At 42.7% G+C, this 23,780-nt stretch overlaps 1 protein-coding gene across 4 annotated transcripts in view; it reads left to right on the top strand.

Annotated features, from left to right (window-relative positions):
• Positions 1 to 21,310, top strand: part of ESRP1 (epithelial splicing regulatory protein 1) — a 54,323-nt gene extending 33,013 nt beyond the window's left edge. Inside the window, exon 15 of one of the 4 annotated variants that reach the window (XM_054059484.1) lies at positions 18,536 to 21,310. The gene's annotated coding sequence lies outside the window, so the exon portion shown is untranslated. Of the gene's footprint in view, positions 1 to 935; positions 1,702 to 8,243; positions 9,836 to 18,535 lie in introns of those variants that run through there. The other 3 variants (XM_054059485.1, XM_054059486.1, XM_054059483.1) reach the window with 3 other exon arrangements.
• The last annotated feature ends 2,470 nt before the right edge of the window (positions 21,311 to 23,780 follow it).

The following is a 23,780-nucleotide window of genomic DNA, read 5'->3' as shown; positions in this document are numbered from 1 at the left end:
TAAAAAAAAAAAAAAACCCGACCCTCTCAACTGGTTGGCCAACAGCACGACTTTTGGCTGGGTTGATAAAGGTAAATCCCTGTCCTTATAGCTCTTAGAACTTGCTGTGCACTCTCCTTGCTGCCCTAAGGGTCTTGAATGCCACCATTTCATGGTCACTGCAGCCAAGGTGGCTCTTAAGTATCACATTCCCCACCAGCCCCTCCTTGCTGGTGATAACAAGGTCCAGCATAACACCTCTCCTCAGTGGCTTCTTTATAACTTGGAGAAGGAAGTTATTCACATACTCCAGGATCCTCCTGGATAACTTGTGTTGTTGTGCTCCTATCTGTCCATAGAGGGCCTCATCTGTTCACTCTACCTGGTCTAGTGGCCTGTAGCAAACCCCCATTATAATGTCACCTGATCCTGTCCCCCCTTTAATCCTGACCCATAAGTTGTCAGTTGGCTCCTTACCTGTCCCAAGACAGCTACGTGCACCCCAGTCAGTCACTGACATAGAGGTTAATATCCCCTGTTTGTCCTTCCTAAAAAGCCTGTATACTTACATTCCAAGAGTCCAGTCATAGGATCCATCCCACCATGTCTCCATTATGCCAATAAGATCACAGCCCCACAGGCATGTGCATGTCTCTAGCTCCTCTTTATTCCCCATCCTGTGTGTGTTTGCATAGAGGCATTTAATATTGGATATTAAATTAATATTAACGTAGAATATTGAACATGTTTCAATATTCAATGCTAAACTAAACATAGTATTGAATAAATTCTGGCATACTCTTAGTGAAATACTCTTATCTCTAATAGAAAATGTCACTGAAATACTGTGTGCGTAAGGTGAAACCCAAAGCTTTTGATTTGATATTTTGGAAAACAAGAAACGAAGATTTGCTTTTATTGTGGGGTTCAGTGACCTGCACAACTCTTTCATGCAGATTCCTCCACCCTTTCTGATGTTTTGAACAAACGCAGCGAGCCTAGATGGAGCCTTTATGTTCCCAGTTTTACCACTGCTCGGGCCAGTTGTGCTCAAGAGAGATCATCGGAGCTCAGGAAATCAGCAGATGGGCCTCTAACCTTTTTGATGTTACTGCACCATTTTCAGACGTGCACACAGACCACTAAGCCCTTCACTGAGAACACAGGTGCTGAAATCACACAAGTCCTCGTGGGTTTCTTCTTGATAAAGAAAGTATTAATCTGTTCTTAACACAGGAATTGATTAGTCTGAACCTACACAATCTGGTCTGCTACATTCTTTGAAATAGCAAAAGTTTGTTGCTTTGGGTTTTTTTTACCTAATCTTGCACAGTTTAAAGTTGTTCTGTGTTCTATTTTAAAAAAAAACACCTTTTTATAAGACCTCCAGTTGTGCCTTTGACTTTTTTAAAAAGAACTTCTTTTCTTGTCTTGTACATATGGCTAATCTGTGCAAGAGAAGACTGTTTGGAATGCAGGTGCATTTTACACAGTGCAGAAATAATTACGAATGTAAAATGGATTATCTGAGGAAAAAATGCTATAACCTTGTAAAAATATAAGCGCGGTATGTTAAATACTTTGTGTCTGATTCTTATCTTGAATGGCCTGCATATGCACTCGGATATATAAATTTTAAATGGCTTACAAGAGCAGGCATTTTCGAACTTTGATCACACTGTTTAGTCAGAAAATGAGAAGTGCAATTAACCTCTCTCCTGTGACAATGTTTTTATTTTTCCAGCTCTTGCTATATCCACCCTGCTCCGTGTTTAACAATCTCATGTTTAAGAGAAGGAAGTGTCATGTGTTGTAAGAATGAACACCTTATCTCCTTTAAGAGGGGTCAGATAAGGACAGTAGTTGGAATTTAGTCTCCCTGAACTTGACTGAGTATCCTTTGACCATAACCCAGCACCACGACTCTCACTGTTAGCAAAGTAATCACATGATGTATGTGCCCTTACTTAAATGACTGATGTCTTTTAGCAGTCTCTGCTCTCCCTGCTTGCCCTGGGACTGGACTTCAGTTAGTGGTTAGACCACAGTGTCTTTCTATGGCAATTATACTCATTACTTGTACTGAAGAGAAGGTGGGAGGGGGAAGAAACCCTAAAAGAGAGTTTTGTAAAGCTGAGAGTTGCAAATGGAATAGGTTCTCTGGCATGTTCAAAATAAATATTATGGAACTGAGGAGTGCAAGCCGATCAGTTCATGAAACTGGCCACAAGCGTCCCTTTTCCACTGCAAGTTAGAAACTGTCTTCCAAGTGAGAAAGTTACTGCCAAGCAAGATAAGGTATTTGACAGAAAGTCCTGTCTCATTATTTAAAAACATGCAAAACAACAGAAAGATGCTTGGTTATACTTTTGGAGATGGATGAGGAGAAGTATTTATCCCATGGATTCTTCCTTACTGGTCCAGTTTCTCCTGGAAAACACAGCTGGGCTACTGCTATCCCAAAGATAATTCCACTCACAGAGACAAGCACTGGGGGCTGTATATGTGCTTTAGTCCAAGATTTTCTAGAACACATGGATGATCTAGGGTGGAGAACCTAGGAGCTGGGATCTTTGTCTGCTGACAAGGTTGAACTCGGTGCCACATTCTCTCTCATTTGCTCTCCCAGTTTTATCTTTTAACTGTTGCCAAAGGGCTGCACCTTTGCACTCCATCATTTCTCTGAAGAAGAAAAGAGGCTTTTGCAATGTTGCAGCCTGAGAAGTGCATTAGTCCACCTGGTAACCAATGGTTGCATGAGGGAAATGTCACCTCTGTGGCTGCTGGACTTGGGAGCTTGGAGAAACCACACAGGGGTTGCCTAGTTTGGGTCCCCAGCAGCTTTGGAGCCCATCCTATTTTCTTTTTTCTCCCGATTTTTCCGCAAACTCAGCAGAAAGAATAACAAGATTTTAGAACCTAACTCATGCTATGGTTCCTGGGAGGGCCTTGGAAAACCTCAACAGTCAAAGCAGAGTTCCTGTAAAGCGATTTGGATATGGGGTGCTTATGTCCTTCCTATAGCAGTATTTAGTTACTGTGAGACCAAATCCAGGACAGCACCTTGGCATCTCCCACAGTAAGTACAAAGGAAGAAAAAGGGCGTGGGGAATGATGCTAAAGTAGAAAAACTCTTCCAAACAAGGCAAGTAAAAATGATAATGATAATGAAATGTCTGATTGAAAAAAAAAATCCCTCCTTTTAATTTTTTTCCCTTATTTGTTTGCTCTTCTCTTTCCTGTGTGCCACACACCTGCAATCACTACAACAGGATTAATTGATACAAAATATTTTTAAGCAGTGTTTCTGATTTTTCTTTCTGAGAAGATGGTTTTACCTTTAGTTTTGGGACATAATTATAGATTAATAGTTATACAGAGAGAAAATTATCCTATATAAGCCACTCAGGTATTGATGGTCAAATAGAGTCTTTGTGTGTTAACTGCTCGGGGACATCCCAACTGTGCAAACGCAGACAGGGAACAAATGGATGGGAAACAGCAGGGCAGAAAGGGCTTGGAAAAATAAATCACAAACTGAATGCAACAATAATTAAATGCTTAAAACAAAGGCAAACCTCATGTTTGGTTGCACAAATTGGCCTTTCATTTGGTGTGCCCTCAAAGTTTTCCATGCTGTATATACAGAGCTGGTAAAACTTCAGGAAAAAGTTACAACCAACATTTGGCACAAAAACTGCAGAAAAATGTGGACCAACTGCACGGTGAACAGGCAGGATGTGAAAAGAGCTCTCAAAGCATTGGGATTGCTTAGCTTGGTGAAAAGAAGGCTGAGGAGAGCTATGAGAACAGTACATTAAAAAATATGTCTGTGAACAGAGAAGGAATAAATTCTTCCCATCGCAGATGGGACCAGAAGAGAGTTACAGCCAGGGATTAAGGGAGGCATCAGAACAAACCTTCCTATACCAGCAGTAGTTCAGTACTGATCTGGGCTGCCTGGGAAGATTGCTCAGTCTTCACTCCAGTAATCTCTCGGACTGGTTGTCCAAGCACCCGTCAGAGATGGCACTCATATAGCCAATCCCACTGTCGGGTGCAGATGTGGATAAGAAGTCTTCTTCAGGTCATCCCCAGCCTTGTTTTCTCTGATGGCATCACTTTCTTCTTAGGACCCTGGCCACAGAATTTGTAAAGTTAGATGCATGTCCTGATATATATGATCTGAGTTGGGTTTTATACTCTTTTTCACAAGCTCTCTCATGTTTGGGATTCTTTGTGTTCTCTTTATGAAGCTCAGAGGTGAATCCCTTGTATTCTTTTTCGTAAGTCTGTTTTAACTGATTGCAGCATAAAATTTCACTTAACCTAAAGCTGAGTAACACGCTGTTCCACTTTATAGTGGTTTTATGTTTTAGAAATCAAAGAAACTAGAAATGAGGTGATTCCTATGGAAGGGGAAAATGTGTGTATATTTGATTTTCCTTTAGCAAGTTTAACTGAGAAAACTTACAGTCTTGATATCTCCGAATATCTCAGGCAGGTTCTCTGCTGGAGGCAATTGTATTTATTTCAGCAGGAAAGCCTGAGACTCCACCAGTAAAGATCAAAGCCCAGTTCCACAGTGTAACTTTTTCTGAGGTTAAGATTATTGATTGAACTTGAGATGAAAATCTGTTACTCACTTATTCAGATGTATAAATAATATGTAATATCATGGAATCATAGAATCATGAGGTTGGAAAGGACCCACTGGATCATCGAGTCCAACCATTCCTAACAATCCCTAAACCATGCCACTCAGCACCTCATCCACCCATCCCTTAAACACCTCCAGGGAAGGTGACTCAACCACCTCCCTGGGCAGCCTCTGCCAATGCCCAATGACCCTTTCTGTGAAAAATCTTTTCCTCATGTCCAGCCTGAACTTTCCCTGGTGGAGCTTGAGGCCATTCCCTCTTGTCCTGTCCCCTGTCACTAGGGAGAAGAGGCCAGCTCCCTCCTTTCCACACCTCCTTTCAGGTAGTTGTAGAGAGCAATAAGGTCTCCCCTCAGCCTCCTCTTCTCCAGGCTAAACAACCTCAGCTCTCTCAGCCGCTCCTCATAAGACTTGTTCTCCAGCCCACTCACCAGCTTCGTTGCTCTTCTCTGGACACGCTCCAGAGCCTCAACATCCTTCTTGTGGTGAGGGGCCCAGAACTGAACACAGTATTCAAGGTGCAGTCTCACCAGTGCAGAGTACAGAGGGAGAAAATATGAAGGTAATAACTAAATTGATCTGGAAAAAGACTGAAAATGGCTACTATACTTTCATAAAGAATACACTTGAAATTATTGTGCTACATGGAAGAAACCCTTCTTCTGAACTACAGTCTTAGTAAAACCTGCTTTAAAATCCAATGGTTTTATAAGTTTTTTAAAAAATCTAAACTATGGAAGCATGTTATACCTTTCACTAGCCTGCATAACCTAAGAAATGACAACTCTGTTTACCCTGATGAGAAAAGTATGTCCAGTATTCAAGCTGCTACATCTTCATCCTGTTCTTCTTTTTTTAAAACTGAGTCACAACAAGTATGTTTTATTGTGTTTTAGAATCCGCAAATTAAAAATCTAAGCCTGCGTATTTATGTATTAGGTGTAGGTTTTTTAAGACAACCTTAATATTAGTGTTTATTTCAAATAAGTTTTTGTCTAACACTTAAGTGCTTTCTGTGGTCCCTATGTCAGGCATGATGTTACGCTATTTAATAGGAACATGGCAACCTATTTCTTCGTTTAAAACCATGTAATTAATAAGAATTCTACCACAATTTCTTTACTATGAAAATTATGCCCCACATTTAGGTAGGAATTTTTTAAGCCTAAAGGAGTTCCTAAAAATTCTCTGCTTGCTTTTTAATTTTTTTATTTGCACTTTTGCAAGATGAGGGATAATCTCACTATAACATCTTGCAACAGCAAACTCTGTAAGCAGGTGTTGGGAAAGGGTGGTTTCCACAATCCCCACAGGCAACTGTAGAGCTTAGTGGCTCTCTTATTTTGCCAGGTCTGAAGTTTCTCTTCCCAAACTTCCCACCTTGAATCCTGAGCCACTAATACCAAACAATTCAGAGAACTGAAGATTAAAACCAAAGATTTTTAAACTATCCAATACTTTAAATCTTTAATTATATTTTAGTGCTTGAGTTTTGGTTATTTTCAAAGATTGCAAGCTGAAAATCAATATACGTTGATTAAAGTAACTTGCAAAGGAATACCCAAAGTCTGTGAACATGAGGTGTTTTTAACCCAGAATCAGTAACTTGCTGACAAAAGCTGTGTGTGTTCTGGTGTCTGAATTGCAGCAGGGCCGCATCCAAGGAGATGTAGTTTTTCATGGTGCTTTTACCTCTACCAACAGCCTCAAATGCTAGGACTGCTGTACTTCAGGATCTTAGAAGTGGCAAGATCCTACAAGCAATGCTGCCGGAAAGCAGCACATTGTTATGAAAAATGCAATGCCCGCGCTGCCTTTATTTTTAATAGTTTAACACTTTCAGCTGCAGATCTTGTTAAAATGCAGAGCTGGTGGAAACCGGCCAAAATAAGGAGAAGAGATAGAAGGCTCTAAACTACCCAGTAACGAAGTGCTCCAGGGTGGGTTAAGGATGAGGATGCCCTTTCCCCTTCTGCAACCCACTTCCCTGAGTATGGGCTTTCTGCCTTTTTCCATGCTCCCACCTATCTCTGTCCTGTCCTGCTCTTTTCTCCAAGGTCACCTCTTTGGACTGTCTGGAGATGGGGAGGGGCTAGAGCTGGGCTGTGCCCCTCAGAGGGGGAGAAGGGCTTTGCAGAGGAGCTCTGCTGGAGAAGTAGGAAGGGGGCAAAAGGTAAAGTGCAGAGATCTGCCCCAGAAGCAAGGGGCAGGCATGGCCCACTCCCCAGCATCCCCAGTCCAGCCCCTGCCTCTGTCTGGTCCCATGCTGCAGGGAAGAATCTGGTGTGTTTGCTGGGCTCAATGCCATCTCGAATCAACTGGTTATTTCAGCGTGTGCTCAGACGGTCACGTTCGACTCGTGGATCCATGCAGACTCCTTTTTTGTTGTCGTTCAATCATTAATCACTTGAATGGAGATGTAAACAGCCACGCTCGCCTGCATCCTCTCCCGCAAAGGGAGCCGAGGGATCCTTTTACACACCCCAGGTCAAAGATGGGCTACTTGGCAAACAACCCTGGGCAGTCAGAGCAAGTGTAAGCAAGACGAGCTTGCTTTTGTCCACCTTTGCTGCCCCTGCCCTGCTTGGTTTGAAAAGCTGGTGAAGGTCATGCTGTGTTGAATTGGAAACAAAGAAAAAAACCTTGTTTTCATAGTGTAAATGGAGCATGGTGATAAAAAAAATGTTTTCCTGTGGCTCTTACATGTCGTGTGGCGGTTACTTGGCTTAGTACCTGCATCTTCCCATGGGATGAGTAATCCTGGTCTGCTGTGGGAGATCCTGTGGTGAGGCACTTCAGAAAGAGACTCAGAGCAAACTTTGCTGAAAGAACACATGGCCAAAGCACTGGCCGCCGAACCGAGCTGGAAAATGGCTAAAAAAATTATTAAACACCACCCCTACCACTTCATTTTCTGCTGCGGGAGGTGGCTGCACACATCAGCCTGGCTGGGCACAAGGGAGAGGACCAATAGAGTGGCCATAACTGAGCAAGGAGCCCACATGACCCCCAGTAAACCATACCCTGACTGGCTCTGACTGCTGATGAGATGTCTGAAACACAGAAATAACCAAGGGCGGGCCTGGACACCAAAACTTTGTGGTTTTTTTTCAACTTTATCACTCCAGTTAATGAAAGAAATCACCTCTGCCTTCAAGGTATACCCTGATTTCTGTCCTGGGGCCATGATTTCATAGCATGAGAGCAACTCCAACCAAAAATCCCTTCTTCCTCCCGGGCCATGCTTCCATCCAGACCTGTGCCACCACACACTGCCCTGGACACAGCTGTAAAGGTTCAAGGGCACTCTTAGGCACAGGGAAGCAACAGAGATCTTTAACCACTCTAACAGTTCCTTGTTACTGATCACAGCTTGGAGCTGGATCAGCAGTGGTGCCTTGCAGAGCTACAGGGAGACCCACTGCAGAGCCAGGAATGAGCAGGGAGGACCACCATCAACACTGGGTTGTCTCTAGGGCATCACAGGATCCCAGGCAATGAAATGGCCCGAAAAGATCCAGGTGACATGTAGAGAAGAACCACTGGAGGCACAGTGCTCTGCTCTCACCCTGAAGACAGCACTAACCATTGAATCTCCCCACAGACGAACACAATCAAGGCTTCCCGTGATGCATTAACAGCTGGCAGAAGCGTATCCCACTCAGTCCCATCGCACCACACAGCAGAAACCAGATGCAGGAGAGGTTTGGACCAAAGGTTATGAGCCTTGTCTGCCCCAGAAAATGGGAGTAGTAGTACTGGTATGGGAGTGCTGAGACTGCTGTGAATTACTGCTGGAGCCTGGCTGGGGCTGGGGCAGGGGCTGAGGCTGTGCCAGCCCCTCTGCAGCTGGGTCCCCCACGAGGAGGGAAGAATAGGTCCTCTCTCACACGGCTGCAGTCGCATTTAGGGCTCTTAGCAGTGAAAGCCCTCTGTGATAGCCCAGGAATGAAATACGAATGCACAGAAATGAGTGCAGAGAAAATTGAAGATGGCTTAGATAAATCAGCAAGCCTGGTTTGCTTTTCAGAGAGCTGTTACATGTTGATGCCTATAGAGAGAATGTATCCATCACTGTATAATGAAGCATTAGCAGCAAAAATGGGATTTTGTGAGTGTTCACTCTGAGATCTCTAATGTCAAATCCCGTGCTCCGTGTCCATCCATGCACACAAGCAGTTGCATCAGCTGCTGCAATCCAGGGGCTGCTGGCTCCTTCTGTCCTGTCTGTCCTTCCACCTCCTCCTCTGGCTGCCAGGTACCAACCGGTCACCCCTGGGGCTGCTTTGCTTCCAGTCTCTGCTCCTACATGAAAGCTAGCGTGAGGTTATGGAGGAAGGTGTCTGCACTGTCCTCAGCAGTCCCAGCTTTTGGCAGGCAGCGGCAGCGTCTAGCACATGCACACCATCTGAAACGGCCCAGCAGTGCTGCTCCTGCATTTCTTAGGAGACTGGTGCGTAGTTTAGGGTGCAAGATGCACGCCCAATGAAGAATAAAGAAGCCCATTTATTGAAAAGTTTCAGCCCATACACATTTGCCTGCAGGGTGCAGAGGGAAGGGATGTTACACAGAGTAAACATCTCTCATAAGCAATTGTACAAAAGCAAAAGGTTATGGAGTGACAACATTCCTAGAGCCCCCCATTGCGTGGGAGCCATTCCTGGTTGAAATACCCTTATCACTACTCTAGTACAAATCATAGATGAGTTATTTTTACTGACCAGTATTTCAGATGGAAAACACAGTTACAACCAGATGGAGAAAGCCAGTAAGATAGAGCCGATTGATAGATGGGCTTTAACACTTGATTCTTTTTCAGACAGCAACTGCAAAAATAGTACAATGGAATCACATAGTCATTATTTCTGATAAAAAATCAAGCTATGTTGGAGGATGTTGCATCCAAAGTTTCAAATCCAGCCTGGTCTCAAAGCCTTAGGCAGGCTGGTTCTCCTTTCCATGCATAGTCACCACTTGCTGCTGCTTTGCAGTCTCTTTAACACCCTTGCTGCTGCCTGGTGAAGGCTTCTGGCTGTGCGGGTACCCTGGGGTACAGCTGTGCCACCTCGGGAGCTCACAGGCTGCGATGTCCCATGGTCAGCAAAGATGCTGGAGCATCACACAGTGTGGCTGTGTGTCCCCCATCCACCACTGTGTGTCCCCCATCCACCCAATAAATATATTTATTTTTATAAGGTAAAAATAAAGAAAGAATGACAAGGTAAAAATAATGATAATATAAAACTGAGTGGTGTGGTTATCTGTATGCTACAGGGCAGTAATAGCACTTTTGAGGTCACTACTCAGACCTTCATTCTTTGTGACAGGGGGAAAACAATGTTTGGGAAGATCTGGGGAGCCCTGGCATGGCCACCCCATCTCTCCAGGCAGCAGCCTGTAGGCAGAGCCAAGGCCCCTGCCCAGCGTTGCGTGGCAAGTCAAAAAACCTACTTGGAAACAAGCTCTTGGCCACAACATGTTTGGAAATAAATACTGCTTCTGCTCTATTGTGCAGATGATTTTCTCCCCCTCCCAACTTGTTATAAAACCTGTGAGCTGTGACCAGCTTTCTGGATGCTACAGACGAGTAATTCTCCCATTGAAACGTTCTGGCTGCAGCATGGCCAGACCCAGAATTGCCTCCACCAGCTGAGCCCGTGGCTGCAGAGCATGCTTTCCAGCCCAGGAAGATGGAGGCTGGTAGGTGGAAATAAAAAAAAAGGCAGCATCTTCTAAATCTCTCTCTGTATGTGCTCTAGGATAAATGTATAGTGGCTGAACCAGCTAGAGGGAAGGAAATTTCTGGTTTAATTAAACAAACAGACTGAGCAACCAGATGTTTCAATAAAGAATAAAGAAAAGCTGCCACTTCTCCAGGGGAGAACTTCTGTGTTGGGGGATGGTTTCTGGACAGGACACTTTCCCCTGCCCCTGCCCTTGGGAAAGCACTGTATAGTCTCTTTGCACATAGATGGCTTGTACTGACATCGGTGGTGATCGTACGCTTGCATAGGAGGGGAAACTGAGCTCCCCTTGACGGTAGACGCTGTCTCTCCCTGCAGTGCACACCAAGATCACCTGACAAATCCCGTACGGCTGATGCACAACACACTTCGGGTACTGACAGATTTACAGAAAGCTGCTTAAGGTGGAAGGCAGCTGCACAGCAGCTGTACCAGGCACTTGCATATCCTTATTTCACTGCATTCAACTCAACTGAACCAATAAGATGAATGCTGCTTTAAAAGCATCCTACAGATTACCTTGTCCAAGAGCTTCTTAAAAGCTCCTACAATGAAAGTGCATTGAGCTAAAAATACGGCATCAGTCATGACAGTATATAATACCTAAAATGTTTAACCCAGAAGGAGTCAGCTCTGTTAAGCACATCACTTTACAACTGACGGCATCAGGGAAAAATGTTTGTGTTTCTGGGTCAGTCTTTCAGATCCCTATTTGTCAGACTAAAAGGGACTGAACTCCTTCTCCCTGAAAGGTGGCAACCCTCCGTATTGTGTGCTCTAGTAAATCTAATGGCAAAGGTGCAACAAAAAATCATGCGGGCATCTGGTGAAGGAGTTGATGCCTGTGATTTAATCCATCCCCAAATCAGTCTCAGGCACCCCATTTCAATGCAATTTTTGTGCTACGAAAGCGTTTCTGTGGCTGAATTATTACTGTTGTTTCAAGCCTGATAGTGGTTACCACTCCCCTGCCCTCCCCCGTACAGCTTCCACTGGTCGCATTCTCTGGAGGCTCCATGGAAGTGGAGTCTGAGCAGTGTATGGCCTCAGGGGACCTGAGTTTCACCTTATGCTTTGCTAGCCAAGTCATCCGACTTCTCTTGGTTTTAGCACAGGATGGCTAATGAGCATTATCTGTAAGTAAGGAAAAGTACAAACAGCCTTTATCTCCACAAAGCCAGGCAATGTTTCTCCCCACTGGCTTGGAGTCAACTGCATCTATCTACGTGGTTAAAAACTACCAGCCCCTTATCTGCAAAACCTCTTGCGACAGAAAGACCTGAGATATCTTGTTCTCTGGCTTTCAAGACAAAGCCAGGCTTAGATCCACACCTTAAAGTTTCATTTTTGCCAACAGGGAGTTTGCAGGGCTTGATGTGACGCCTCCTGTCCTGGTTTCAGCTGAGATAAATTTAATTTTCTTCCTAGTAGCTGGTGTAGTGCTATGTTTTGGATTTGGGATGAAAATAATGTTGATAACACACTGATGTTTCTAGTTATTGCTAAGCAGTCAAGGACTTCTCAGCTTCTCCACGTGACCTACCAGAGAGAAGGCAGGGGGTGCACACAAAGCTAGGGGGGGACACACAGCTGAGACAGTCAACTCAAACTGGCCAAAGGGATGTTCCATACCACATGACATCATATTCCACATATAAACTGAAGGAGTTGGTTGGGGGTCAGTGATAGCTGCTCAGGGACAGACTGGGCATCAGTCATTGAGTGTCGAGCAGTTGTATTGTGCATTACTTGTTTTGTATATAATTATTATCATCACCATCTATCCCTTTTGCTGTGTTGTTAAACTGTCTTTTTCTCAACCCAGGAGTTATATATATTTACTTATATTTTCATTCTCCTTCCTGTCCCCCTGGGAGGTGCAGAGGTAAGCAAGTAGCTGTGTGGTGCTTCGTTGCTGGCTAGGGTTAAACCACGACACAACCCCAGTCAAACAGCCACACCAGCAGGACTGCTGTTATCACAAAAGTGAAACCCATTTAAACTGCCATCCCACTATCGAGTATCCCAGTCCTGATGTGGCTGAAGAGAAGCAGGTAGTCAGTTCAAGGGCTAGCTCTGTTTGCTTGATAAATATTGATGGTCTGGAGCAGCGAGTACTGCAACACTGCAAAAGGTCCTTAAAAATGTTCAGAGGATGAAAATTGCCAGTACTGTTGTGATTTTGAAGCTCAAATAATAAATGATTCAACAACTGTACAGTTACCATGGGGATGAATTCTCATTGAGCCTAAAATTACCAAGCTGCTGACAAGGACCTATTTTTAGTATCAGCAGATGTGTATCTTTAAAAACATCAGCACAAATCTACTACTGTGTGTTTGTGTATGCATGCCTGCTCGCCTGTAATTGAGTTTTCTGATGCTAATAACAAAAGCAAAAATAAGTAAATGTCTGATAGCGGCAATGGACTACGCAGCAATTTAAACTGGGGGTGCTAAGTGGAAGTTGCCATTAATACCTGATAAATAAAGCATGCAAAGTGGCCAGATTGCCAGTATGTAACTGAACTAGTAAGCAGAGCCCTATCATTACCGTCAGCTAATGTGCTACAGTAATGGAGTGTCTATTTTTGGTGTCTGTGAGTATCTAATGGGAAGCGCCTGTCTGCACTCACAGCCCCACGACACAGGAAAACGGAGGCTCAAAGCTGACACGAGCTGCTGGCACAGATCCTGAATCTCTGCATTCAAAGGCTGTGTTTGTCAGCACTCTCCCTCTGTTTCACACTTGAGGGAGGTGCAAGGATAACCCCCCCCAAGAAAGCACACAGATTAGGCAAGGTGCTAATACACCCCCAGCAGTGACATAACGGCAGCTGGTATCAGTGCCAGGCGGTGGAGTGCTCGCTAACCACCGACCAACTCATCCCATTCATGCTGACTCACCACTCTGTCAACAATGCAAATTGTGCCACCAATTTAAGAAAGGGTAAGGCCTCTGAACCGCTGACTTTGACTGGGTTTTTCTTGTTAATTCTAATAAAGCAGGCTGGAGACCTGCCTTTTTTTAATAGCCTAATTTTGCTGAGGGAGAGGCTATAATGACATCCGATTTGATGATAAAAGGACTGGTTTAGTTTTGTCAAACACATAGCCGGATAGACATAGCACTGCTCCCTTCTTGGCTAACCGGTGCAGTACATATATATGCAAACAAAGTTTGCTAGCAAACCAGCCAAGCAAAAATCAAAAGCAGTACTTTACAGCCGGGTAGAATAAAAGGGCATTACAGGAAACAGTTCAGCAGTTTTATTCAAAAACCAAACAAGCTCTTCAAGTTTCTTAAAGGCAGGGATGAAGACAACGGAGAGGACTGCAGTGGTTCACAGCAGGCAGTAGTGCTCTCCCGCCAGTAAAGTGCCAGTCACATCTCCCACAGAGGGCGATGAGAAAATAATGGCATTTCAGATAAGAGAGAGAAGAATTAATGATCAAGAAAAGCCCTTGTGCTGAGACATATTTGAAAAAAAAAACTGTGAATGATCTTCTATCCCAGAATGAATTATGTAAAGCGGTTCAATTAAACCATCCACCATTTCCTATTTTTTATATTGAATTAGAATCTGACTTGAAAGAACAGTTAGTTCCTCAGAGTTGGCTCTTTGAGATGTGTTGGACGTATATGCTCTGCTCTTGGAGTATACACGCCTCTATTACAGATGTCTGACTCTGCTAAGGAATACTGTAATCTTCTGTCACCATAGAAAACTCTCCCCAGTTTTTTTTTGTATAATTGATCTTGTACAATTTGGGGCTTGAGGAAGTTTTGTTTGACCTCAAAGAAGCTGTCCCTGTGGAAGCCAGCCAACCAATATTCCAGGTGAGGTTTAGAGATGCTCTCGTTCAGGAAGGCTGTCTGAACACCTTGGCCATGCTACTGAAGATTAAGGTGCGAGCATCAGGAGATCTGGATTGCTAAACTGCATAGCCCTTCCCTGTCAAGATCATACATGTGGGTTCTCATCTGAATTTTCTAATGCCCTTGCTAAAAGAAGAATAGGATGGCCCACCGGAGACCAGAAGCATACGGAGCACACAGATACATCTTAGAACCATAGAACCGTAGAATCACTTGCTTGGAAAAGACTTCTAAGAGATGGTCTCAGGCTTGCAGGTTATCTGAAGTAAGAGACATAAGTTTAATTCTGCAGCAAAAAGAAACTTGGCCTCACATTCAATTTTCAGTTTGAATAATTGAAATTGGAGGCTTTTTTTGTTGTCCGGTTGCAGTGATCTGAAATCCTCAAACTTGGGGCCTGGACTAGAACATTTTCTGAGAAGTCACTGGTTCACAACAAACTGCTTCCTGATACGAAGGGTGTTGTCTGCTCTTGTCGAGCCCCAAAGCACTAGGTTTCCTGAGACAAGAACTGTCAGTATGAACACAATCCTAAGAGCACAAGGGACAGGCTCTTTCATATCTGGGAGAGGGATGTTTTCTTATTCTCTCAGGAATTAGAAAGAACTCTTACCCTTGGGCACACATTAATTTTGTACCAGTTTATCCCCTCTTGAGTCCAAAGGTAAGAACAGATGATCCAGACGTGAGGCATGAGGGGAAAGTAAGAATATCTGAACCGTGTGGATGGTGTCTGATCCTTTCTGTCTGCCTTTTACAGTGCTGGAAGAAAAGGTGCACATGCCCGCCTGAGCAGTATCAGCTGAGCAGTGGCTGTCCTCCCTCTTGTAGATAAGCAATTGGTGGCTGGGGAAAGGCTGATATCACTTTTTAGCCCTCACAGATCTCAGTGAGAAAGAGCAGAATCTAGATCTAGAGGACACCGTGGAGCACAGTCTGGTCAACCATAGGATCCTAAATAAGAGTAGTACTCAAGGTGAATTGGAGTGTATGAAGCTGCAGCAGGAAAAAGTCTTGAAATTACTTTTCTGCTAAGAAGCTACATTCATGTAGCCTGGATTCCTTATTCCTAGCTGAGGTTTAGGGAAATATTGGGTGAATTCCATGCACTGCATTAGAATGGAATATTTTGCTGTAGGTGAACGTGCCAACTTTATAAGATCTCAAGAGGCCTCAAGTCCAACCACCCGTTCAAAGCGGGGACAGCTCTGAGGTCAGACCATGTTGCTCAGTGCTTTATCCAATCTGATCTTAAAAAACATCAAAGACAGAGGCCGGAACCTCTCAGCAACCTGTTCCAGTGTCTGAGTGTCTTCATAGGGAAGAGGTTTCTCCTTATATCCAGGTCATAAGGTTGTGGCAAATTCTTTAATCAGATTCTCTGTGCTTCAGAAACATCATCATACACAGTGAGAGTGCTAACCACTGAATAACAGCAGTTATTCAAGGGAAGGCATTGATGCCAGGATCACCCAGAGCCATGAATCTCATCTGCTGGACCCTCAGTACCACGTGCAGAACTGCAAAGGCAGCCCACAATGACAACATAAGTACTGACGTCTTTGCTATTGATAAAAATTTTGTCATCATTGCTGAAGGTATTGTCGGAAGAACAGCAGGACCCTTTGTACTTAGTATCTTTGTGTATAGATACCCTTTGTACTAATTTTTGCTCACAGTGATATAGGTTAAAACGCAGCAGCAACCAACTTACTTAAACAAAATGGTAACTCAAAGAGGAAGGTGCAACTGCTACAACTTCACTGCTGTCAAAATCATGAGCTTTGCAATGACCAAGGAGTCAATAACCAGGCAGGGTGAATCTCCCAGTTCTGTCTCACAGGCACAACTATGGAAATAAGACTTGGGCAGTGCTATATTTTCCCCTCTTGTTACAGCAGATGGAGGAGGATGAGGCCTTTATGTGTAGCTTTAGACAAAAGACTCAGCTCTTAAGTGCTGGGAGAAACCCAGGCAGGTGCCAAAGCTAAGAGTGCACCAAAACAGAAGGAAGAGCTGGGTCAGTGCTGCCCACGGTTGGTCTCTACATGCCAGCACCCTTTTATAGACAGCCAGAAGAAGCTGCTTGAGCCCATGTTAGTTTTCACTGCCATTCTACTGTTTCTCCTCATCAGGAAGCTTGTTTCTACCCACAGTTTGTCAGATGAGTGTCTAATAGTATTTCATCTCATGATGGGGCTCCATAATCTGTTCTCAAAGCTTTAGCAATTGCCCTCTCTAGTAGTTCATAAGGGGAAATGAGGTTTATGCACACCTCTGGGTTTCAGTGGAGGTCCTTTGGCACAGAGTGTCTGAAACCACTTTTACCCCAGAGTTCTTCACACCCTTGTATTGGTTCAAACCTTCCCCTCTTCAGGAGTGTTTTCTCTTGCTCATCCTCTGTTCCCCTTCCTGGTGAGCCTCTATGTTTCTCGAGAAGTCTCTTCTCATGAAGCCCAACTTCTCGTTCCACATCCCTCTCTAGACTTACATCTAGAGGCCAAGGCAGCCACCAGGCATGTCTGACGGGCTGGATGGGCTTCTCACAGAGACAGTCTTGCTCCCTTGACCACCCTGACCACTGCTTTCTGCTTTGCATCCAAATGTATATGGGCCAAGTGACCACAGCAGGTCAGGTCTCCTGGCTGTGAAAGCACTGGACCACTGATACCATCATGCACAGCCATCGAGAAAATCAACTGTAACCATGACTAAAGTTCTAAAACCCAAGGCGACGGAAGGATAGTAAGCTACATAAGCAAGAGGGAGCCAAACTGCCAGACATCACGATGAGAATCGCTGGGGCTCTTCCACCATGCAGCAGCTGATATGAAGCAGATGATCAGCATCCAAGATATTGAGCTACATAGAGCTCAGGTCTTTCCCACTATGTCAATCCCTAGAGTTTCAAAGATTTAATTATGGGGACTGTCACTTATGAAAGCTCATCTTTGGTGTCAATACATTAATCTTGTCTGCTGAGTCACAAGAGTTCAAATAAATTGAAATGGACTACTTGTGATGTCAAAATTGCCTACTGAAAATCTTTGCTCTTTCTATTTAGTTTTAACATCCAAGTTAACTTCCCCACTCCAATTTAAAACTTTCTGAAGTTTACAGACTTAGAAGTTATGCCTCCTGCATAACAGAATTTCAACTTCTAGATGTCTGTGCTTGTTGTACTTAAAGGTGAAGATTAGTTTGTAATATAATTTCACCAAGCAGATACAATCTGAAACCATTACATGTTTTTCACAATTAGATTTTGAGCTGAATTTTTCTTTTTTTTCCTCCTCACCCTGAAGGAAAACTTTTCTGGCTCTAGAAAATACAAGAAAAATCTCCACTCTTGCGAATGAGATATTACAATCACATTTAAAAACACCAAAGCCAAAAGAATTGAGGCTTTCAACAACAGATAAGTTAAAGCCGTTGCAACCATAAGGCAGAGCTGTATCATCCTGGCTGCAAAGTCACACCTTCATTAAGACATCCTTGAAAGAGTTATTCAGCATTGGTATATACATGACAATGAAGATTTTTGGTTTTCTTAGGAAGAAGCAGGTTAACCAAAGCCCATTTGGAATTCTATTTTTTACAATAATTTAGTAGTTCTGATAGGGTCTGCTCTGCTTTTACTAAGACAAGACCTGTTGAGGAGCAGATATCAAGGCAACGCACGCACAGGACACATGCAGTGCTGCTGTGAAAATACGTTTACCTTAACTTTGACAATGAGACAAAAGGCACAATGGTACTGTTCCATAATTTTAGCTGCATACTACATTTTTTCCTAAAAATTAAATTTTAAATCTAATTAATATCACATGTCCTTTGTGTATTCTTAGTGTCATTAAAAAATCTGCACTCTTGACCCTGTGGCCAAGTACTGTTTAAGTGACTCACATTTGACCCCGTGCTTATGTGTGCACATACATGGCACCCATGCTATGCATGGTTCCTCTTCAGCCCTGGAACATCTCTGTCTTAATGATGAGCTGAAGAACAGGATCAACACAAATGAAATGTGCTGTGAAAGCATCTCCAGCAAAAAGTGGAAAAGTGAAAAACGGTGCTGTGGATCACTTCCAAATCCCTACTGAGGTAGGCAAGTTTACTTTCAGAGACACTTGACATCTGTAGACTCTTTTAAGAGAAAAACAAAAACGAGGGGAGAAGAACACATCCATGCAGAGATGAGAATTTCTGTCTCTTTATTTCCATTCTGCTGCCAGTCAAGCACACTCCAGGCTAACACACTCTTTTTTTACAGGAATAAGATTCCACATCCTTTGACCCAGATCCAAGCCACTGCTCAGGACAGAACTGAAAATGGAAGAGGAAGTTGGCATCAGAGGCCTTGAACAAGGAAAGCAGCTCACAAAGGAGCCTGATGGAAGCTAATGAAGAGCGAAAAGACACAAAATACAAATATCTTCTTTCCCACCTCCCAAAATGAGATATCACATTGGTGGGGCATATCTGTACACCAGCTGATAGCTGGGTACTGCCAAAATACAAACCACTAATGCTGCCTGCTAAAACCTGGAGAAGATTAAATATGCCCCTTGTTTTCCACCCTTCAGGAGAAGCTGGGAATATACATACAGATGGTCAGTCACTTGCTTCAATACTGCTTGATTTCCTGTGGAAAACTACCAGTCTTGTAAAAATGAAAAGGTATGGCAATGTGGATTTAAGAACACTAATAACCCAAATTTTCACCTGAAGTTGGAGCGTATGCTTCTGTAGATTTAAGCCTTGTAACTAGGACAATTGTTGTGATACAGATAGAATAAGCCCTGATCGCTTGTGGTAAAATGCTTAGAGCAGCAAAAATTTAGTATTAAGCTAGCCAGTATCCATCCATTTCCTCTAATTAAAACATTTTCATTGTGGCGCTGTTTCATCACATAGCACCCAGTGAAAAATGTATTTCTTTAACTTTGTGCCGCTTCTAAAAGCAAGCACACCGAGCCAGAAGACAACAATCTCTCTAGACTGTAAAACCAATTGGAGACCGTCTTCTGAGGGGCAGCTGACAGCCCAGGCTCCACGGCACCGGGGAGCAGCAAAGTTTCTCATGGGAGGACTGACAATACCTACATGGGAGGAAAATGAAAGCACATAGTTTTATTCTCTAACTTACTGGCTTCAAACTGTAAAAGCTCCAGTAGGTTGGTTTTATATTTTTTTCCCTAGCTTTACAACAGTTACTGCTATAAGACCTGCACTTGGGGTTGGAATTGAACATACTATACTTTTTCATACAGCTCAGGAGTTTACAGCCTTTCTTTAGCACCTCTTCATGGAAGTCCTGCCAAGTCAGTGATTACCAGGAGGACAGAGAGATGAGGTGTTTTTACAATTTCTTTTGATCACTGATATTCTAGTGCCTACGGCAATGAAGAGCAACCTTAGCTAGGTGCATTACCCTACCAGATACCAGCAGATTAGATCATGGGAAGCAAAAATGATACTATTTAAATACAGGATATTGCATAAGGAAGAGCTAATGCTGCACACCTCTGAATTTATGGTGTCTGATCTCCTGTAGCTTCCTCTGTCGTGGAGTCTACAGAGTCTACTAATGCATTTTGGGCACACAGCAGCCTTCCTCTCTCTATGGACAACAATTCCTTCTTCTCTAGCAGCTGCCTTTCACCATGGAAATTTCAGAATGGCTGTTCTGCAGCTTTGACAAAGGCAGTTGAGGTTAGTCACACAACTAAAGCATCATTATTTGGAAGAGAAAAAGTGAATCAACCTCATTGGCTCAGGAAATGAGTCTCCCGATGTCATTTTTGTGTTGCTGCAAAGTCATTTATACAGTTATCGTAGCACTTCAAGTGGTGTTTTCCAGCTACTTCTAAAAAAAACACAGCAGGAAATTCCCATAGAAGTTGAGAGCAATTTTTCTGTTAACTTCACCTGATCGTTTCATTGCAGCTAGGATTTTATTTCTGCCCTGTGTTATACAAACGGAAGATGAAAGACAGTTGTAACTTGCCCTCCAACTCATACACCACAGGGTTTATAAGAAGTAAAACAGATCTTGTCTATCAAGAACTGACTGAGCTACAATATTTGAAGATAAATGAACAAGCAAGTCAAAAGTATCTATCAAAAAGCAACTGGGGAGAAAAAAGTTACTTAATATTTGGGAAGAGCACTACAACGTGGAAAAAAGACATGTTAAAGTGAAAGATTACAAACACAAGCTGAAAATAATGGCCTGGGTGAGGGGAGAATGTGAGGTGAGGAGACCAGTGGGACCAGGGACTAGGATGGAGTGAGGGATGCTCTTGAGATGGAGACTGAAAATGGAGATGGAGACGCTGCTGACACTGGGACTGGTCCTGGCTGGCCAGAACTTAAGTTGTGCATTAACCAACCTATATCCCTCGTCTTTCTTATGCTTCCCATGAGATGCACTTGCTATTTGCTATAAAACCTGATTTTAAGGACTTTGGGCAGAGTCCCTATTTTCCTACCATGCTTGTTATGTCAAGTACTGAACCAACATAATGTTTACAGGAGTGTCTTAAGTTCTGGTGCAATACACAATAATATCCCAAAAGGGAGATAGGACATATGAGGGGAAGAGCAGACAGAAATCATTCTACCTGCTAGACTTCTGGCTAACCTGAGTTCCTTTCAAGAGCTCAGGGGGTGCAAGAGTAGGAAGAGCAAGATATAACAAAGTGTGAAGCCAGAAGGGTCACAAAAACACTTGTTTGGTTATACATAGAAAACCCAGGAGGAGCTAAGCTCTGATGTAGACTACAAATGAGAAAGTTGTGGCAGCCTTGTGCCATGATAACACAACACCACAGAGAGGCACACTGAAAGATGAGATTGTGAGTCTTTTGTGCATTTGTTCACAAAATTATTTAAAATCAAGTTTAGCCCTAAAATATAGTCCCCTCCCCCATAAATATAATGAAAATAAACTTCTTCCCCAAAGCATTGCAATGTCACTTGTTACAAGTATCTGAATGGCTTATTTTTGATCTTACAGCTGTGATCCACTGCAAAACCTTATGTTTTGAACAATTAATTCTTCACAAAAAAAAATAAAATCTAGCTAAATGCCTATTATGAATGCATAATTTTATTGTAAATTTAAAGCTGAAGTAAACTATATTTTCACTTGCAAATGAGGATGATCTAAGCACACTGTGAAGGTCAAATTTGCTTTTCTTTCTCTAGAAACCAACAACTGGTAATCTGAGGACCAGCACTGGTTAAACGTATTAAAAGAAACCCTACCTCTAAAATGCAGATATTTAAAGCTTACAAAAATGTTTACTTCATTGTTTAACCTTTTTTATTCTGTTTGGGAAATGAACTAGTCAGTGACTCTTATATCAAAATTCCTTTCTGTTTGCATACCCACATAGTGTAGTACAAGGCAATATCTGAAAAAGAGAATTTGCAATGAATCAATGGAAACCTTCTGGCTATGTTTCAATTGATCCAACACCTTGTAAAACTTGGCTCCCAAAACCACACTCGATCTGTTCCCTTATGAAGAAGTGACGTGTTCTATTTTGAAGAAGATAATTTTAAAGACACATAAGGAAGATATGACGACAAAGGTTGCTTTGGATGTTCACGTTACAAGTGACGCGATGCATCAGCGAGTTATGTGAGTTATCTGAAAGATCTGCCAAAAAACCTTTCACCAAATCATCACACTCTATGTAACACTTAGCTCACTATAACCCCTTTTCATATATACATCTCCCAGCCTTGCACAAAGGAGAAAGTAAAAGCTATTTTAGAAGTAATTTAGGGAGCTTAAAAACCAGCCAGTCACTGTGAAATTTATTAGCATCTTTTCTAAGCCTCACTTCAACTGCCAGTTTATTGAAAAGTGTTATTCTAGTAAAATCCTTAAAAGGAATGTCTCGAGGCTTTCAATGACTACAAAGGACACTTGTAAAGTTAGCTGTTCTCATTAGTATACAGAGGGTAGGATTTGGGGAGGTGGGAAGGAGACAGGAGAAAGGGCATGTAGAATCGATGCATAATTATCAGTGGCAAAAAATTCAAGTCAACCATGTAAGCCTTCAGAATTTCAGCTGGCAGCCACACTTACACTTTTAACCATAGTATGGTAACAACTCTGGCTCCATCAGCCATGCTTAGTTATTAGCTTGTGTGCTCCAGCTTTTTTAGTAAAGACAATTAAAACTTCTTATCCTAGGGTTCAAATTGAGTGTTGGCACAGCAAATACCTATCTCCCTGAGCATCTAAAGTATAAATACAAGAACAACTAGTTTTTTAGTAGCTGGCTAGTGGTTATATTTCAGGCCAAGATTTCTTTTTACACTCTGTTGAACTTTTTTTCCTTGATTAAGACATAAACAAGAAAAAATCAAATAAAAATTCGTTTGAAGTGAGGACAACCTACACATTACATTATTGTATTAGAGGATAATAACTAATGGCAAATACGAATCCTCTCCAAGTTGTGCAAAATGCCACAAAAGCAGCATAAGTTATGAGGAAAAGGACTTCTGATGTTAGTAATTAAGGAGGTTCTAAAATGCATTTAACTTCTTCCTTTGCATTTTACATGCTTTGATATGGAAAAACTACATTCTACTTATAAATTAATCAAGATAAAGCTAATAATAACATCACAGACTGTTCCTAGCACACGAAGAATTCAGTGAGACATAAAAACCTTCAGCATCAGTTTACCAGTGGCTGGTAGCAGAGAAAGAAATCTAAAATATTTTGTGGATTTAATGTGTTCTTGAAAGAACTAATTGCACAAGTAAACGTAGCTGCTCAAATTGCTCTCATGGACAAAGGCAAACATCTTCCATTTTCTTTCATGTGGGATTGCTACCTTCTTCAAAGGAGAAGCTTTTACCTCAAATTGAGTGGGGGCTGGGAGATTGTTATGTTCCAGTCTATCTGATGTGTTCAGTTCTGATCTTGAGGCTCATTCTTTGACTCCTAAAAACCTAACATAGGATTTTACCAAGTCACCTATTGAAAATAGCTACTGGAACTTAATCATCATCAGCATCAAATTCAATGTTTTACAGATTTGTATCTTTTTTTAAATTAAATTGCTGCCCAGATCTCTCTCTCTCTCCCCTCCCCTTTCTAGAGTCATTTTTTTTTCCCCCCTCTCCCAGGAGAAAGAAAATAACCCAAACGAGTAACACAAGCTCTGTTCCTTCCCCAATACACGATAGCCTATTATGGTTTCAGCACGATTTGACTCATAAATTCCAACAGCCCCATTCTGGGCTGCTCGAAGGGGTGTCTCGCAGTGTACGAATGAACACTGCTGGCAAACAAAGGGGCTCAGTTGCATCTCCGTGCATTAATAACCGGTGTCCCACTGCATCAGACTATGCGGATTGTTGTGGGGATCTTTTTTTTCTTGTCTGCAAAATGGAGATCTCGCAACTGAAGGGAGATCAAGGCAAACGTGCCCACTGGAGCATCATCCACATAGTTTTGTTCTCACCAACCGATATTCACTTCCCCT

Source organism: Cuculus canorus, chromosome 2 (assembly GCF_017976375.1).
Source record: "Cuculus canorus isolate bCucCan1 chromosome 2, bCucCan1.pri, whole genome shotgun sequence".
In the NCBI taxonomy this organism is placed as follows: Eukaryota; Metazoa; Chordata; class Aves; order Cuculiformes; family Cuculidae; genus Cuculus; species Cuculus canorus.
Note: the sequence above shows the minus strand (reverse complement) of the source record. Positions and strands in the feature narration are given on the sequence as shown.